We start from the raw sequence: 7,740 nt of genomic DNA, 5'->3' as shown, positions 1-7,740 counted from the left end.
ATGGTATTCAGCAAGGCTTCACGGTAACTGTTGATGCATGAGCTGGCCTATTTAAATAGATTTTCCAAGATAGTTGATAAAAATCCTATTTAGTGCTTCAGTTCACCCCTTTTAATCATTCATTTTTTAAAATATTATCTTGCATTACATTCTTTTTTTAAAATATATTTTTGTTGTTTTCAGAGAGGAAGGGAGAGGGAGAAGGAGTGAGAGAGAAACATCAATGATGAGAGAATCATTGATTGGCTGCCTCCTGGACTCCCTCTACTGGGGATCAAGCTTGCAACCTGGGCATGTGCCCTTGACTGGAATCAAACCTGGGACACTGCAGTTTACAGGCTGACACTCTATCCACTAAGCAAAACCAGCTAGGGCTTGCATTACATTCTTAGAATATGTGAAAGCTAATTGGATTTTTCTGGATGACTTTGGGGGTCACTATGATCATTCGGGTGGTGTCTGTAAAGATGGAGTGACACATTCCTGATCCTTTGGCAGTTTAAATGGGCCAACTACTGCAATTGTGATTTTTTTAACTTTCTGTTTCATTATAGCTAGATTTCCACAATATTCTCATTTTATCTTTTCCCATCATTCATTAATGCTTTTGGCAATCTGTTTTTCCCCTGAGAAACATGAAAATGACATTTACTAGATTTATATGTAAAAACAGCTAAGTTCTGATAATAACCACAAACATTTATGTAGTGTTTAACATACACCAGGCAGTGTTCCAAATTTTAAAACTTTTCTATGTGAAGTGTGTGGGTCTTAGTGCATGGAGTTTTTGCAATTATGCTAGTGGTCTTTACCTTTTACTTTGAAGTTCATTTCTATGTTCTGGACATCCAAGTACCTAGAAGTTTGACATTCAACTAAATGGGATTCTATCTCCACGTGATATAACCCCTTTCAGTAATTGCTAAATTCAGAAGCAGATTATACTTTTAGCAATCTAGAACTCTTTCAACAAAGCACCAAGAAGCAAAGGGAGATTTAAAAAAAGAAGAAGAAAATGCATCAGGGCTAGGTCTTGTGCACGGATTCCATTCAAGATTCACATCTTTCTGACCTCTTTCAAACAGGAAGCCACTTAGGCTCCCTTATCAAGCAGCCCAAGCATGCATGCTCACAAACACAGCCTCTGAGTCCAGACAGGTCAAGAAATTCAGGAATTTGAAAAGAAGGCCACGTGCTCCAGGATGGCTGTGTTCAAAAGGCCTGGAAAGAAATGTTGGGAGGGTTGCCCTTTCTTCCCATGACACATCACAAACCCTGGTAGGAAATCAGGAAAGGAAACTGGGCAACCATGGTGATTAGTCAGAAGGAAGGAGACAGCAAACATTCCGAAGCCAGCAGCTGCAGAACAATGGGTATCTCGAGAGGCTATTTTTGTTTGATTTCAACAATTAATTGAACCTGGTGGAACTGACAGTGTACTCTGCCTTCTCTCACTCTTCTCTTACTAAAAGTGGAAAGTTTCCATGCCAAAAAACAGTTACCTTTTTCCTGCTTAAGAATGATTAAAATGCCACCATGCTCTTCCAAATTCATGTTTATTTCCAAATGAATTTATTATGAATATAAAAATATTCAAATATGCAAAAATGACAAGTATCTGTTATTGTGTTTCCACTCGTACTGATTTGCTATGTAAAAGGCTTGGATTTGGAACTCTCGCTTTGGACTCGTAATGTCTTGGGGACCTCCCTTGGCAGTAGGTATGGAAAGGAATAGCTGAAGGCCTTCAGCAGCAGATGGCTTTTGTAGTGGCTCTTCGGTTGTTGTTTCGTTTTGTTTTGCTCTTAAATTCCGGATAGCACCATAGCAAAAATAAAACTCTACCTAAGAAAGATTTGACTGCTCCCAACATTTTTTCCAGTGTTTTCTAAACTGCCCCAAAGTGGAGACAGATGGAATCTTTACAATACCAAATCAGAAAATAAAATTTTGTACAGAATTGTGAAACTTAGGGGAAAACTGTTGCCAACTTGCTGGCCTTGGGCAACATGTTTCTGGGTTTGGCCGTATCTTCCCAACTGCCAGTGGTTCTTTGTAGCAGACCTAACTTAAGGCGATTGAATACATTTTCCTAAGCTTAGAACATCCCATTGAGCTGAAAGTCTAAAAGTTTCAAAGCACAGATACCATAGAGGGGTACCAGCAATGATTTCAATAGGCATGAACTATTAATTCAATTAGTGCCATGAACAAGATGGCACATTCTCTTAAAGGAATTGTCTTGCAGTACCAGAAACATGGGCACATCTGGAAAAGTGTTATGTCCCTGGGCAGGAACCATGCATGTCACAGGGAGAGAGATATGAACAAGCAAGAGTGAGTGTGAGTACAGAGTAAGCTCCATCAGTTGAAGAAGTTTTGGAAAAGAGAGGGTAAACAGGATGTGGACATGAGCACAGAGAGCTTGGGTAAACAGCTTCTAATTGTTGTGCCTCCTTCGACTCATCTCCGTTTCTTGGCTTCTCTAACAACTCTGAAATAGGAATGAATTGTTCTGGTCCCTTTCTTCCATCCTACCAGTGTAGGCACACAGATCATGACATTTCTACTGGACATTTGCTGCTTTTGTTACCCAGCATGCATTCTACCTTCTCCTGGTTAATTTTCATCTTACAATCTGGTGTTGTAACATGCGATCTACGCAGTTTTTGGAGTTTTACTTTTGAGCAAAGCATCAAAAATACTTCAAAAAGTTAGAATTCATTCCCCACAAGGGTAGTGTCCGAAAAGCTGTCTATCAGTTGCCTAGACTTCTCCTAGAGCTCATGTTTGTCTTTTCAAAGCCAAGCTTCTTTATTTTCCTTATTATTCTGGGAGCTAGGCCAATATATTCCCTTTCTATTGTCAACTTCTGTTGCTGTGATCACTTAGAAGATTGCATTATCTTTCTAGACAGCCATTTATGCAGCCAAAGTGTATTTTACTTGAAATATTCTGACCTCAGGAAAAGGGAGAGAGGGAGAGAGGGAAAGAGAGAGAGAGAGAGAGAGAGAGAGAGAGAGAGAGAGAGAGAGAGAGAGAGAGAGAGAGAGAGAAGGGAGGGAGAGAGAGGAAGAAGGAAAGGGAAAGAGAAATAAAGATAAATGGAAGAAAAGAGAATATAGGAGAAGAAATAAGATTAGAGAGCCAGTTATTCTAGACCGGGGTCCTCAACTACGGCCCGCGGACCACATGCAAATACAAATATTGTATTTGTTCCCGTTTTGTTTTTTTACTTCAAAATAAGATATGTGCAGTGTGCATAGGAATTTGTTCATAGTTTTTTTTAAACTATAGTCCGGCCCTCCAACGGTCTGAGGGACAGTGAACTGGCCCCCTGTTTAAAAAGTTTGAGAACCCCTGTATCTAGACCAACAGACTTAAATGAGATTCCATAAATGAAATATTGTGCCATTTCTGATATGTAAACTGACCCATTATATTGTTGGTTCTGTTGAGCGCTTATCCACAGATCAGGCTCTACGTAAACATCTTCAAGTCCTTTCTTCATCCCACAAAAACAACAGAGTTTAACTGGATAGGCAATCAGAGACATGCTTAAGATTTTTGAGATTTGCCAGTTTTAAATGGTATAATTTAATTTTTAGCTATTCTAAGTAAAGCAATGTTGGACTTAGTGTATTTGTACATTTCTTCCCCTTTTAGTGTTATTTTTAATATTATTTATACTTTTCAAACTACATTATATTTTTTTCATTTTATTACTTTTAGTTGTTTGCTCTTATATGTGCCTTAAAAATATTGAATATCAAAGATATTTAATCTTACCACCCATTCTTTCTCTGCTATTTTTCTATAATAATTTAGTTAGCTGAATTTTATCTTTTAATAGAATTCTTGAAAAAGGCTTGTAAGACTAAAATTACTTGAGTTTTTTTTGGAGGGGAGAGGAGTAAAAAATTTTTATTGGCCAACAAGTATACAACTTGGAATGAATTTGAGGCAAAGTGTGCCATAAGCAAATTTTCTGTAAATGGCTAAACAAAGTTTAAAAAGTAAGTAACAATAAAAGACAATGTTCCTGGTACACGACCAGCAGTACAAAAAAATAGTGTATGAGTAGCTGGATAATACACCCATTTTTCAATAGTGCAACTTTTAAGTACATATTGTTGACTGTCCATAGTCCACACAGAGTTACTACTTCACACTTCAACAACATGCTGACAGCTCCTGAAGAAAACTACTTAAGGAAAGGCGTAACCAGATGTTCCCTCATTTAACCAACTCCATCTAAGTTTAGATGTGCAGAAGGGCTTAGATATATACAGAGTAAGTCACATGCAACCTGTTACTTGATCAATTTTCTAAAATAAGGTTTCGGGACAATGACAGTAAGATAAGGGAAGAAAACATGGAGGATTGAAGTCCTAAATACTACAAATGCATATTTTTGACAGTAGGAGAAACCTTTTACAGATAAGTTACAAAGAAAAGGCAAATAAACAATTTTGTACAAGAAACTGAACACATTCTGTACAATGTCTTCACGTGGCTGTCATCATTTGTACAAACTCTTCATTGTTTACTTGATCACCATCAATATCTGCTTCCCTGGTCATGTCATCAACCTCTTTATCGTTTTATTTCTCCCCAAGGTGTGTCATCACATGGCGAAGCTCTGCTGCACTAGTATAGCCATCACCATTCTTATCAAACACATAGAATGCTTCTCTAATTCATCTTCACTCTCTGTGTCTTTCATTTTTCTTGCCATCATTGTCAGAAATTCTAGAAAGTCAATTGTGCCATTGGCATCTGCATCTATTTCTTTAACCATGTCCTATAACTCTACTTCTATGAGATTCTGCTCAAGAGACCTCATTACAGTTCCTGATTCCTTTGTTGTTAAAGTTTCATCACCATCCTTGTCAAATAGTGAAAAAGCTTCTTTGAATTCTGAAATCTGCTCTTCAATCAGTTGGTCAGCCATGATGCAAGTGGTACTGGCTTTCGACACGTGACCACACAACCACTGAGCTCACAAGCTCACTCTACTCGAACTCTGTTCCTTGAGTACTTGCAAATATGTCTTTAAAAAAATAATAGTCTTCTATCGCCTTTATACTTGAAGGATGGCCTAGCTAGGTATAAAAGTTTGAGTCACACTTTCTTTTCTTGAGTCATTGCATTTTTTTCCTTGGAATTTTATTTCACCATCTTTTCATAGATAATTGCAGGGGAAGTTTGATAGTATCTTGATTTTTCTTTCACCTAAAATTATCTTGATATCTCTTTCTGCTTCCCCCAAATTCTTTATCTTTAAAATTAAACAACTGTTTTTAGGTTCTGTCTCAATAATGACCATTCTATGTCACAGTGTAACCTCTCTGTGGTTATAGTTTGTTCTTCAAGAGCTAGAGTCAAGTCTTTTATTTGAGAAAGTTTTCTTGAAATGTATTTAAATACCGCTTCTCTTCTATTATTCTGGGGGTTTTTTTGGTTCCAATTATGTGAATCTTAGATATATTTTGCCTATCTTTTGTGTATCATTTTACCTTCAACATTTTTATATCTTTATTTCTGTTTATTTTATTTTCTCATGTACATCTCTTGTTGTGCTTTCTATGGTGTCACTATCTTTTGTGATACTGTAATCTAGTTTTATTCCTAAATAATTCTGTTTTCTTACATATTCTTCTTGAATTCTATTAGATACCACTTTATTGCCATATGTCTAAAAACATAGCTTCTCTTATTGAGTCACATCTCCTTGAATCCTTATATTTCCTTCACAGTTGTAATTGTTTCTTTAATCATGGTGAAAAGTGGTGTTGTTATCTTTTTGAGGCAACATTTTTCTGGAGAAGTTTATTTTTGTTGTTCAAAATAAATGATTTTTGTTGCTATTCCCTATTTTTATGGTGTCTTTGAAAAGATGATGAGTTTCCTAGGGCTCCCATAAAAAAAGTATCACAAAATGGATGGTTTGAAACAACAGAAATATATTATCTCATAGCTCTGGAGCCTAAAAAAGTCTAGAATCAAAATGTCAGCATGACCATGTCCCCTATGAAACATGTGGAGGAGAATCCTTAGCTTCTGGTGTTTGGCAGCAATCTTTAACATTCCCTGACTTGTGGCTGCCGCACTTCGATCTCCATTAGTGTCGCATGGTATTCTTCCCTGTGTCTCTTCTTTTCTTATAAGGACACAGTTATATTAAAGTAAGGATGCACCCTACTCCAGTATGACCTCATCTTGAAGAATTACATCTGCAATGACCCTATTTCCAAATAAGGTCATGCTCTGAGAGTCTGAGGATTAGGATTTCAACATATCTTTCTTTTTGTGGGGGGGGGGTGCATTTCAATAGCAGGACACTGTTTTTTGTTGTTGCTGTTTTTAATACTCAGGTTTGAATAAATTAAATTTTCCAAACAAGATAGCAACAGGAGACTGTAGGAGATGGTGGCAATTTTCCAGGAGAGTGGGGCTGAAGAGATGGATGGATTGATTACAATAAACTCCTCTGTGCAGCCAGCCGTGCCTCCCCACCTCTCAGACCTAGCCCCAGACCACTCTTCTTTTACTAAACACTGCTGCCAAGAACCCAGGCCTTATGTTTCAAAGTGTCACACTCTCTTCTGAAAGATGGTGCTTTCTTAGACCTTTCACTGCCAGGACCTCTGGGGACTTTCAGTACCTTATGTCATGAAGCCACAGTGATTGTACCCCATTGGAAATCAGCACTTTCTACTTAAGAAGGGGCTTTCCTTTCTGGGAGTTAGTATTTGTTGGTCATTGCTGAGATCTGTCCCCTCTAGCCCACCTGTCCTCTCTGCCTTTCCCTAGCATGCTGCTATAACTTTCCAGGCAGATTTTATGAGACTTACTTGCGTTTGCCCACACAAAGAATTTGGGGTTTTCAAGTGTTTGCTGTCTCCTACTTTCACTGAAGATAGAGCTTGTAGGCTTTTCCTGCCTACCCTTCTTGTGGTTCTATTGGTTTTCCTAGAGGAGAAGAAAGTAGACTTGAGACAAGGTTGCTATCAAGTTCCCGCCGGAACAGGAAGCTCTTGAACTGCTTTCTACCAGGAGTAAGGTGAACTATAAGATGCATTCTTCCCCACCCTCTTCCAGCTCTTCCTCTGCAGCCTTCTTCTATTTTTCTTTTCTTTTTGAAAGAGACAGATCAGCATTGTCCAATAAATACTTCTGAAATAATGGAAATGCCCTTGATCTCTGTTGAATATTGCAGCTATGGGCCACAACTGGCTAGTAAGCACTTAAAATGTGACTAGTATACCTGAGAAATTGAATTTATAACTTTATTTAAGTTAACTTAAATTTAAATAACCACATATGGCTAGTGAACAATGCAAGTTTTAGACATAGGCAGGGCAAGGTAGAAGCTAGGAGAAAAGTAAGGAAAAAGGAAAAGACATTATGATGCATGGAGTGATGGAATGAAAGAGAAAGAAAGATATTTAATTGGAATTTTATTGGGCTTTTCTATCTAGTACATGATATAAACTCTCCCTACCTCTCTCTTTCTTTTTTTTTTTTAAATATATTGTATTGATTTTTTACAGAGAGGAAGGGAAATGGATAGAGGGTTAGAAACATTGATGAGAGAGAAACATTGATCAGCTGCCTCTTGCACACTCCCCACTGGGGATGTGCCCGCAACCAAGGTACATGCCCTTGACTGGAATCGAACCCGGGACCCTTGAGTCCACAGGCCGATGCTCTATCTACTGAGCAAAACCGGTTAGG

The 7,740-nt window shown here is 37.9% G+C and overlaps 1 pseudogene; it reads right to left on the bottom strand.

Annotated features, from left to right (window-relative positions):
• Positions 1 to 4,508: 4,508 nt before the first annotated feature.
• Positions 4,509 to 4,954, bottom strand: LOC118663417 (annotated as a pseudogene).
• Between the last annotated feature and the right edge of the window lie 2,786 nt (positions 4,955 to 7,740).

This window comes from Myotis myotis, unplaced genomic scaffold, assembly GCF_014108235.1.
Source record: "Myotis myotis isolate mMyoMyo1 unplaced genomic scaffold, mMyoMyo1.p scaffold_m19_p_1, whole genome shotgun sequence".
Classification (NCBI taxonomy): Eukaryota; Metazoa; Chordata; class Mammalia; order Chiroptera; family Vespertilionidae; genus Myotis; species Myotis myotis.
This window is presented reverse-complemented; position numbering and strand designations above follow the sequence as displayed.